Source organism: Rutidosis leptorrhynchoides, chromosome 2, assembly GCF_046630445.1.
Source record: "Rutidosis leptorrhynchoides isolate AG116_Rl617_1_P2 chromosome 2, CSIRO_AGI_Rlap_v1, whole genome shotgun sequence".
Lineage (NCBI taxonomy): Eukaryota > Viridiplantae > Streptophyta > Magnoliopsida > Asterales > Asteraceae > Rutidosis > Rutidosis leptorrhynchoides.
In genome coordinates, this window is record NC_092334.1 from 223,569,284 (window position 1) to 223,581,931 (window position 12,648).

Sequence of the window (12,648 nt, forward strand, 5' to 3'; positions counted from 1 at the left end):
TTCTTTTCGACTTTATTAACATGTGCTAAGATAGCATAGCACCCTTTCTTCAAGCACTTTTGAGCTTTCAAATAACTAATGAGTTTTAGCTTTGAGTTACCCTTCTCTCCATAAATCATCACCGGCATTCTATCCTTACAAGGAATGCGAATTGCCTTCTTGGCACACACAACTTCAACTCCTACTTTGGACATCCAGTCCATGCCGACTATTACATCAAAACTTCCTAATTCTACGGGTATTAAGTCAATTTTAAATGTTTCTCCGGCTAAATTTATTTTACAATCACGGCAAATTTTATCGGCTTTAATTAGTTTACCATTAGCTAACTCAATCATGTACTTAGCATCTAGAGGTAATGATGAACAATTCAATTTAGCGTGAAAGTCTCTACACACGTAACTTCTATCAGCACCAGTATCAAATATAATAGATGCGGATAAGTTATTAATGGTAAACGTACCCGTAACAAGCTCCGGGTCTTCACATGCCTCTCTAGCATTAATAACAAATGCTCTCCCACGTGCAGGTCCGATATTCTTCTCTGGATTCGGGCACTGGCTCTTATAGTGACCTTGTTTTCCACACCCAAAACAAGTAATGGTAGCCAAAGCAGTTCTATTTGCATTGGTGGCAGGAGTCTTGGTACCATTTGTATTTGTAACGAGAGCCCTACAATCTTCAGCAAGATGACCCTTTCGATTACATTTGTTGCATACCACATTACAGTAACCAGAGTGATGTTTGTGGCATCGGTTGCATAAAGGATTTTGTCCTTTATAACCAAAGCTTAAACCACTACCCGCACCTTGCGTGTTTTCTTGTTTCTTAAAAGATTGTTGTTGGTTACCTCGATCATAATTTCCATTCCACTTTCTTTTGTTACCTGATACCTTCACATCAGTATTGGATACTTTCTTATCCATGATGACCTGATCCATTAACTCGTTTGCCATGGTTATAGCTTCATGAATTGTCTTAGGTTTCGATGCTGTAACATTTGCCTTGACCTTTTTGGGCAAACCATCTTTGTACATTTCAATCTTTCGTTCTTCGGTTGGAACCAATTCAGGACATAGCAAAACTAATTCCATGAATCGCTGATTGTAGTTGGTGATTTCAGTACCAATAACCTTCAGACTTCGTAATTCATCTTCCAACTTCCTAACCTCGTTCCTTGGACAATATTCGTTGATTAACATTGTTTTGAATTCTTCCCACAGAGAATCATAAGCTACATCTCCTCCTACAGCCTTCACATAATTTTTCCACCACGTGAGTGCACTATCTTGTAAAGTGCACGATGCATACTTGGTCATGTCCTTTTCAACACAACCACTGATTTTAAACACAGTCTCCATCTTTTCTATCCACCGGGTTAAACCGATTGGTCCTTCTGTTCCACTGAATGATGAGGGCTTGCAAGCTTGAAAAGTTTTGTAAGTGCACCCCACACAAGGATTTGGGTTAACTGCAGCACCTCTTGCAGCCTCGACCCATAACATTCTGTCGTTCACTCGCTGGTTGATGAGTTCCTGGATTTCTTGTTCCGTCATTTGGTTCAATCGCGCCATATTCTTCTATAAGAATGAAAAGAAAATAATTATTCACATGGAATATTATAGATGTAGTGTATATTTACAGTACATTATAGCTTATTAATAATATGAACCAGGTATTATTATAAAAGCCTTTTCTTCTTATTAGCGTTTTATAATTATATCTAGGGTAGTACCTACCCGTTAATGTCCATACTTAATAGCTTAGTACAGAATCAATTACTACCATCTAAATAATACTTAACCATGGAAAATTATTGCATTTCACACTTCACTATTTTACATATGCTTATCTTACATCGAACATTAAACAAACCACACTAATAATATTATACAAAACATTATATGATCTCATGGTTTAATACAGCAGCGCATCGTTTGGTCTATTTTCTAGGACGTTTAGGTTCAAAGAATCGCTTAACGCTTATCCTGGCTGTCTGCCTATATTTTGGCTGTGGGGCTGAAGAACTGGATGCCGGGATAGAACGAATAGGAATAGCGGGAATAGGGGTGGTAGTGTCTAGTGGAGTTGGTGCCACATCATCCTTACTAAACTCGGGATTTGAATTTTCTAATTCATTAGCCTTTCGTTTCTTTCCTAGTTCGAACTCGTCTTTTGTAATTTCCTGTATTTCTTCCTCGGGTTCACTTTCCTCCTCGGGTTCACTTTCCTCCTCGGGTTCACTTTCCTCCTCGGGTTCACTTTCCGGGTTCTCTATAGTCGGTTCATCCGGAATTTGTGAGTCTTCCCCAAAGATATTATTTTCGTCATCGGATAGGTTAATGACTGGAACACCATCTGAAGATTCTGGTTCGGAGTCGCTGAATGTGATGACAAGTTTTGAGCCCGACATCTATCACACAACAACTAACCCATTAGTACTACATAATATTTACATATAAATTTTAACCAACAATGATAAGCAATGGTTTTTAAATCAGACCCGGTCAAAGTCCAGACTTACTAATGTATCCTAACGACTTATCAGTTAGACACACTAATGCAAACCTGGTTCGCTAAGACCACCGCTCTGATACCACATGTCATAACCCGTCCTTAACCATAAGAACGAGTTAGATAACGTATGATTTCATTGCGAGGTATTGACCTCTATATGCGACATTTTTAAAAGAACAACTGCATTTATTTTACATTACAAACCATAACTCTTATTTTAATACAAGCTTTAGACAATAAAAAGATGATTATCGTTTAGCGATAATCTTAGACTTACAAACTTTACATGTGATGATAACAATACGATTTCTAGCATATTTTACATTACAAATCCTCCGATATGCAGTTTTATTTTTGACACAAATATGCATACTCAAGATCTTGTTTAAATTCAACATGTTGCAGCGGAAGCTTCTAATTATCACCTGAGAATAGACATGTTTAAAACGTCAACATAAAGTTGGTGAGATATAGGTTTAATGCCGGCAGCAATATATATATAGACCACAAGATTTCATATATAAACGTTTTAATAAAAATATTCTAAGTGGTTGAACACTTGGTAACCATACTTAACATTTAATCACGTCGCATATTCCCTTTATTATGAAATCTTACTACACCGTACCAAGTGTAGTCACGAAACGAAGTACTGTGCAACCGTTGAATACTGGTCGTCCAGTCCGGTTGGGGTTGTCAGGCCCGATAGATCTATCAACAGGATTCGCGTTTACAATACCGCTGTAAATTACAGTTACCAAGCTACAGGGAAGTATGCCAGTGGTACAACTCAACGTAGAATATATTTTTCAGTTACTTGTGTCCATATCGTAAAACATAAAATACATGTATTCTCATCCCGAAATATTTAGAGTTTAAAAGTGGGACTATATACTCACTTTCGTCTTGAAGATATGTAATTTTGACTTGGTCTCCGATTGATATCACAAACCTAACCATATATAATATATCAATACCTTTTCTTTTTAAACAATTGTCACATATATATACTTATAATACTTTTAATAATTCCTTAGTCCGTAGTTAGCAGTTCGATGTTAGTAATTCAATTTTAAATGGTTCATTTTTAGGTGATTAATAAACCCCCAATGAAATAAATAAAAACCCCTATCGTATATGTATTGGTCGAGATTAATCTTGACCCACGGTACCGGTGTTGTCAAATGACGTGTTGCGTACATAAAGTACCGGTGTTGTCAAATGACGTGTTGCGTACAATCATGAGATCTTATGATTAATCTTCTCGTATTATTTACGGGTGATCCTGAACCATATAAAATTAAATTATGAGTACATATATATAAAATATCATGTTATTTTAGAAGGATGTGGTTTATTTAATTTTTTTCCAATTAATCACGTAGCTAAACTAGTCTTGGATATCCGATTTCGTTTTGGTCATAGTTTCTTCGTTACAACTCCGTTTTCGTTGGTTCAACTTGCCACTTCCTTGGATCGAGTCCCTCTTTAAGAATATGAACTATAAATACCTTAGTTTGTATTCAAAATCACAGGTCATAGGTCAAACTTTGGTGAAACTTATGAAGTTAATCATTTTCCATCATGTAAACAACCTTAAATGATTATTTTTCTAAAAATACTTATACTTTGAGTTAAATCATAAAATTTTTATGCGTTAACATATTCATAGTAAAAATCATTTTTTCCAGAAAATAAACCTCCAATTCAAAGTTTATGATGGTTTTTAATTATCCAACCCAAAACAGCCCCCGGTTACACTCCGACGTCGTAAAAACAGTTTTTAAGGTGTTCTTTGAAAAACCAAGTTAAACCTTGTTAAATTAGCATATATTTAAGATATATTACAGGTCTTGAAGTATTTTAAAAGTTAAGTTAGAAGGATCTATTTAGTTTGCAAACAAGTTTGAAAACATTCAAACTATGTTCTTGTTGTTAAAATTTTATACCACAAAATAAGATAGCTATATATATATGAATCGAATAAGGTTATGAACATAGTTACTACCTCAAGTTCCTTGGACAAGGTTGCTGTAAAAGAGGAGTAAGAACCTAGAACCAAAAGGGTGATGGAAGTGGATGAAAGATTGGAAGTAAGTTGGTGTTCTTGGAAGGATTTCTTGAAGTGTTTTTGTAAGGTTTTCTTATGAGGTTTAAGTGTTGTTTTTGAAGCTAAATGATGGGGAAAATGCTTGGAGATGATCAAGTATGAAGTTAAGAGTATTTTGAGAGAGAAATGGAAGTGTAAGTATGAGAAAATGGGGTGAAGAAATGGTGTGCATGCATAAAAACGTTTTTAGGTTATAAAGGAAAAAAAAGATACCTAACTTTGTTTTCTTGCTAAATAATTCATGCTACTTGACAAATGGTTGGTTCCACATGTTTCTTAATCATTTAAGGCTGCTAAGGAGCAGATTTTTATTGGTATATACCAATAGTAAATACATCTAGAAGCTGCGTATGATACGGGTACATATACCCTAGGTATACGTATAGAAATCTTTGAGAAAACGGAACGAGGATTCAAATATAGTTATCTTTTGTAAATATACTTATATTGTTTTATGTATTTAAGTCTTTAAAAGTGATTAAATACATTACTTATACGATATATGTATAAACATTATAGGTCATAAGTATTTAAGTCAAATAACGTTACGTATGGTTATCGTTTTGAAAACTTAAGTTAGTAGTTTCAAAATATACTTATAACTTATTGTTATTAATACAAAATGAGATATTAAAACATTCATTAATCATGTTAAATATGTATATATACATATATATACACAAACGTATAATTATCATATATTGTATAGTTCGTGATATCATCGGTCAAACTAGACGGTCAAACGTTGTGTAAAACTCTTTTCGGAAACATAAATCTCAACAATTTGGATTGCTTATCATGTTGGTAAGGTTTAATTTATATAAATATTAATCTTATAAGTATAGAACGATCGAAAAAGTGCGGGTCATTACAACTTAACACCTCGTATCACTAACCCCTAGGGTGGCACCTTAACACCTCGGCACTTCACCCAGAGTGGCATCTTAACACCTCGATGCTTCACTCATTATTTTACGGAGTGGTGTCTTAACACCTCGACACTACACCCCTAGGTGGCACCTTAACACCTCGGCACTTCACCCCGAGTGGCATCTTAACACCTCGATGCTTCACTCATTATTTTACAGAGTGGTATCTTAACACCTCGACACTACACCCCTAGGTGGCATCTTAACACCTCGATGCTTCACCCCGAGTGGCATCTTAACACCTCGATGCTTCACTCATCACGTGAAACGTGGAGTCTTAACACCTCGACACTACGCATTTCACGCTACAACAAATAGATACATTATATACCTACACATATAATTATTCCACTAACTATATTAACCCTTCGTCATTGGGGTTATATAAGTCCACATCACACGCCCATGTGATAACGTACTGATAATGCTAAAAACGAACATATATTTCATAGCATTATCCCTCAAGAAAGACAAGCTTTTAGTTGCAATTGTTCTATTTACAAGTGATATTCGTTTAAATAATAAAAGGTGAAGACAAAAGACAGATTCAACGAATTGAAGACGCAAACGACCAAAAAGCTCAAAAGTACAAAATACAATCAAAGAGGTTCCAATTATTGATAAGAAACGTCTCGAAATTACAAGAGTACAAGATTCAAAACGCAAAGTACAAGATATTAAATTGTACGCAAGGACGTTCGAAAATCCGGAATCGGGACCAGAGTCAACTCTCAACGCTCGACGCAACGGACTAAAAATTACAAGTCAACTATGCACATGAATATAATATAATATATAATTAATTCTTAAAATTAATATATATATATATATATATATATATATATATATATATATATATATATATATATATATATATATATATATTATATTATATTTAAAAACCGTCGGCAAGAAAGGATCCAAAATGGAGTGAGCTCTAAAATCAAACTCCGCGACTCGCGGAGTTTGAAGGGGAAAAATGCCGCGAGTCGCGGAGCCCCAAATTATGAAACTGCCTATAAAGCTCGCGCATTCTGATCGTAAAAAAAGATCCATATATATCCAATCTCTATATCTATATACGTAAATATATATATATAATTTATATTTTAATTTTAAATTTAATTTTAATTTTAATTTTAAATCCTAATAATAAGGGTATGTTAGCGAATGTTGTAAGGGTGTAAGTCGAAATTCTGTCCGTGTAACGCTACGCTATTTTTAATCATTGTAAGTTATGTTTATATTATTTTCATTAATGTCTCGTAGCTAAGTTATTATTATGCTTATTTAATACCGAAGTAATCATGATGTTGGGCTAAAAATATTAAAATTGGGTAATTGGGCTTTGTACCATAATTGGGGTTTGGATAAAAGAACGACACTTGTGGAAATTTGACTATGGGCTATTAATGGGTTTTATATTAACTAAACAATACCTTGTTAATTTAATATACAAACTTATAATTTGACGTATTTATATATAACCACATACGCTTGACTGGGTACGGTGGGCGGGATATCTATAAATACCAATAATTATTCATTTTACCGGACACGGACCTTGATTAATAGTTAATAGACTTGTTGAAACAGGGGTGAATTACATTCAAGGGTAATTGGTGTAATTGTTAACAAAGTAGTAAAACCTTGGTTTACACGCAGTCGATAACCTGGTGTATTCATTAAACAAAGTATTAAAACCTTGTTACAATTCGAATCCCCAATTAGTTGGAATATTTGACTTCGGGAATAAGAATAATTTGACGAATGCTTTCACTCTTTATATTTATGACTGATGGACTATTATGGACAAATTCGTATGGACATATTAAATAATCCAGGACAAAGAACAATTAACCCATGGGAATAAACTAAAATCAACACGCCAAACATCATAATTACGGAAGTTTAAATAAGCATAATTCCTTTATTTTTATATTTAATTGCACTTCTAATTATCGCACTTTTATTTATTGTTATTGTATTTAATTGCACTTTTAATTATCGCATTTTTTAATTATCGCAAGTTTATTTTATCGCACTTTTATTTATTACAATTTCATTATCGTTATTTATTTTACGCTTTAAATTAAGTTGTATTTATTTTTAATATTTTACATTAGGTTTTAACTGCGACTAAGTTTTAAAATCGACAAACCGGTCATTAAACTGGAAAAACCCCCTTTTTATAATAATAATATTACTTATATATATTTGTATTTTTATAAATTAAACTAATATAGCGTTAAGCTTTGTTTAAAGATATTTCCCTGTGGAACGAACCGGACTTACTAAAAACTACACTACTGTACGATTAGGTACACTGCCTATAAGTTTTGTAGCAAGGTTTAGGTATATCCATTCTATAAATAAATAAATATCTTGTGTAAAATTGTATCGTATTTAATAGTATTTCCTGGTAAAATTTAATAGTATTTTATACCCCTTCGCTTTAACTATCAAGTATTTTGGCGCCGCTGCCGGGGACCAATCTAGCTTAAAAGCCAGAAGCGCAACGCTAATATAAAAAAAAAATAGTTTACTTTTATAAAAAATACGCTTTTGTAAAAATACGTTTTAAATATTCGAAAACATAAAAAGAAAAACAAAAATATAAATATTTTTAAGAGTTTGTTAAATATTTAAGTTTTATAAAGTTTCTTTATTTTTATTTTATAAAAATATAAGTTTTATTTAAATATTTTGTGTTTATTTAAAACATATAAAAAAAGAAACTGAAAAAATATATATATATATATATATATAAATCTATTTTTAAGATTTTTATAAAATTATAAAGTATCTTATATATTTTTTAAAAATATAAGTTTTATTTAGTTTTTATAAATATTTAATATAAATATTTAAACAGAAAATATAATAAAAATAATAAAATCGAAACCCGTCGAATTTGACCTGCACCTCTTTTGGACCTGCAACCTCCGCGACTTGCGGAGGTTTTGAACTGGTATCACCGCGACTCGCGGAGTTCTATCTGACAGGCCACATGAAGCCCTAATCTGCATTAATTACGGGTTTTTATTATTATTATTTAAATTAAACCCTAATTTGGGTATTTTTATTATATAATTTAGTTTTTATTTTTATTTTGTATTTTAAGTTTAATTAGTTTAATTAGTTTATAAAATTAATAGTTTTATAAAATAAATAATATAAAAATAATATTTTTATAAAAATTGTACTTTTCACAACTTTTAGTATATTTTTATATTTTGTCCCTTTTTATTTGTTTTAGCGTAATTTTTGGATTTTTTGCTCGTATTTACTTTTAAGATATAGTTTTTACCATAGTTATTTTTACTTCAAGATTTTTAGGCTTTGCCGTAAAATCCTTTAAGTGCTTTTTCTTTAAACTAAGATTTAGGTGCTTTAGAATTTTGCGACGCCTTTTTAAGTTTTAGTACCTTTTTAAGTTATTGCCATTTGGGATATAGTTTTTCTTGTAAGCTTTAATATTTTTAGACGCAACTTTTAATTTTTAGTTTTTAGTTTCTTTTTAAGTTTTAACGCGCTACTTTCTTATTTTTATTTTTCGACACCTTTTACCTATGTATCAATTATCACTCCAATTAGTAATCTCAATTTGCAATTTTAATTTTAAGTTAGTGATAGTAATAAGGTTGGGTTAGTCGAGTATTTTAAAGTTTCATAGTCATTCTTTTTCTTTCTTATTTTTCGACGCCTTTTATTATTCAACCCTTTTCTTTTTCGACCTTTTTCGACGCGCTCTTTTTCTTTCTTATTTCTCGCCATTCTAGTTTTAGGACATAGATTTTTATTCTACTTCTTATCTAAATTTCTTAAAATTACGAAAATTTATTTTCAGTGGTTAAATTGATAGACATCAAAATTTTCTGGTTCGTAGTAATAGTTAGATTTGTACGTGGACCGGGTTATTGGAACCAAACAGCACTCAATTATATTGAGACCAAACGAATCCTGCCTCTCTGCTGCATCTTTTGGCTATTCGAAACGTGGGCAAAATTAGAAAAGTCTATTAATTAGATAACTTATATAATTTTTCTTTCCTTTTAAAAACTAATAGGATATTCAGTAAATGCACCGAGCAAGATGTTCACCACCTTTTGTACGTTCACCACCTGTAACTCGATCAAGACATCTATCAAATATTGTCGCCGTTGATTTTTCTTTAGAATCGTCATCCAGTCGACCAAGTACTCCAATTCAAATTTCCGATAATCCATTTTTTGAACCCGAACTCACAATTGAGAATCCGGAGAATATTCAGGGACGATTCTTAGATCCTGAACCATTAATTTTTCCTCCGGAACCACAAATCATTCAAATAGAGATTGTTGTGGAAAGAACCATTAAATCAGAATCCTCTAGTGATTCAGATTCAACAAATTCAATCATGGAGAATCTGGAACCTTTAAGTATGGAAGACCGAATGAGAGCTAAATGCACTGGACAAGGTCACGCAATTACTCATCCAGACATTAATGCGCCAGATTATGAAATCAAAGGACAAATTCTACATATGGTGACTAATCAATGCCAATTTAGTGGTGCGCCGAAGGAAGATCCAAATGAACATCTTCGTACCTTTAATAGGATCTGCACACTATTTAAAATAAGAGAAGTTGAGGATGAACAGATATATCTCATGTTATTTCCCTGGACTTTAAAGGGAGAAGCCAAAGATTGGTTGGAATCGTTACCTGAAGGGGCGATTGATACATGGGACGTTTTAGTTGAAAAATTTCTTAAACAATTCTTTCCGGCATCTAAAGCCATAAGACTTCAAGGAGAAATTGTTACGTTCACACAGAAACCGAATGAAACTCTATATGAGGCATGGATCAGATTTGGAAAGTTATTGAGAGGATGTCCGCAACATGGTTTAGACACCTGTCAAATAGTACAAATATTCTACCAAGGATGCGACATCACTACAAGGAAAGACATAGATATAGCAGCTGGTGGTTCTATTATGAAGAAAACAGAAACTGATGCTTACAAAATTATTGATAACACTGCTTCCCACTCACATGAGTGGCACCAAGAAAAAGATATCGTTAGATCATCTAAAGCAGCTAGAGCGGATTCTAGCCATGACTTAGATTCCATTTCAGCAAAGATAGATGCTGTCGAGAGACGAATGGAAAAGATGACTAAGGATATACACTCAATACGAATTAGTTGTGAGCAGTGTGGAGGACCACATTTGACAAAAGATTGTCTCAGTATTGAACTAACAATGGAACAAAGAGAGAATGTTTCATATCTAAACCAAAGGCCTGAAAATAATTATCAGAATAATTATCAACCGCCAAGACTAATTTACAATCAAAACCAGAATTATAACCGAAATGTTCCATACAACAACCAACAAGGTCCTAGCAATCAACAAGTATCCAATAATACTTACAATCAGCAAAGACCTAATTTTCAAAACAAACCACAAACCGATGATAAAAATCCGAATTTAGAAGATATGATGACGAAGCTAGTTGAAACTCAAATGCAGTTTTTCACATCTCAGAAATAAACTAATGAACAAAATGCTCAAGCATTTAGAAATCAATAAGCTTCTATTCAAAATTTGGAACAAGAAGTAAGTAACCTAGCAAGGTCAATAGGTGAAAGAAAACCGGGAAGTTTACCTAGTGATACAAATGCTAACCCCCGGAATGAAACAGCTAAAGCCATTACCACAAGAAGTGGTACAACACTTAAACCACCTGAAATACCTGTAATTTCTGATGAAGCTATTCCTACTCCACAAGAACCACAACCTGAACAAGATAAGGAAAAAGAACCGGTAGTTGAAAAGGTTAATGAAGATAACACAGTTAAGGCTAAACCTTATGTTAAACCATACCAACCACCACTTCCTTACCCGAGTAAAATGAGAAAAGAGAGACTTGAAGCCGAGCAATCCAAATTTTTGGATATGTTTAAACAAATAAATGTCAATCTTCCTTTCATTGATGTGATTTCAGGAATGCCTAGATATGCTAAATTTCTGAAAGATCTAATCTCAAATAGAAAGAAAATGGAAGAACTCTCGACTGTTACTATGAATGCTAATTGTTCAGCAGTGCTGTTGAATAAGATACCAGAAAAACTATCTGATCCAGGAAGTTTCACAATTCCATGTTTTCTGGGTAGTCTTAGTTCAATAGAAGCATTGGCAGATTTAGGTGCTAGTATAAATTTAATGCCGTATTCACTATACACTAAACTAGACCTTGGCAAATTAAAACCAACAAGAATAAGCATACAACTAGCCGATCGATTAATAAAATATCCTAGAGGGATAATGGAGAACATGCTAGTTAAAGTTGGTACTTTAGTATCCCCAGTAGATTTTGTTGTTCTGGACATGGAAGAAGATTCTCAAGTTCCTCTCATATTAGGAAGACCATTCTTAAACACGGCTAAAGCAATGATAGACGTGTTCGGTAAGAAACTGACCCTAAGTATAGAGGATGAGAGTGTTACCTTTTCAGTTGATAGAGCTATGCAACAACCGCAATCTGCAGATGATACATGTTATTATATTCAAACTATAGATTTACATGCAGAATTGTTAGAAGAATTTCCAGAATTACAAGGAACAGGAGAATGTTCTTTAGGAGAAGGAACTGAACCAATTGATGAAACTGAAATGTTAGCTACACTAATGGCTAATGGATATGAACCAACAACAGAAGAAATTCAAATGCTAAAAGAAGAAGACATATATCGATATAAATCATCGATAGAAGAACCTCCGACATTAGAGTTAAAGCCACTTCCAAACCATTTGGAATACGCTTATTTACATGGTGAATCTGAATTACCTGTAATAATATCGTCTTCTCTTACTGAAAATGAAAAATCTCAACTCATTTCTGTGTTAAAAGCTTATAAACCAGCCATTGCATGGAAGATTCATGATATAAAAGGAATAAGTCCTTCGTATTGCACACATAAAATCCTTATGGAAGAAGGTCATAAAACGTATGTGCAACGCCAACGAAGACTAAATCCTAATATGCAAGATGTTGTTAAAAATGAAATTATTAAACTGCTTGATGTAGGTCTAATTTATCCAATTTC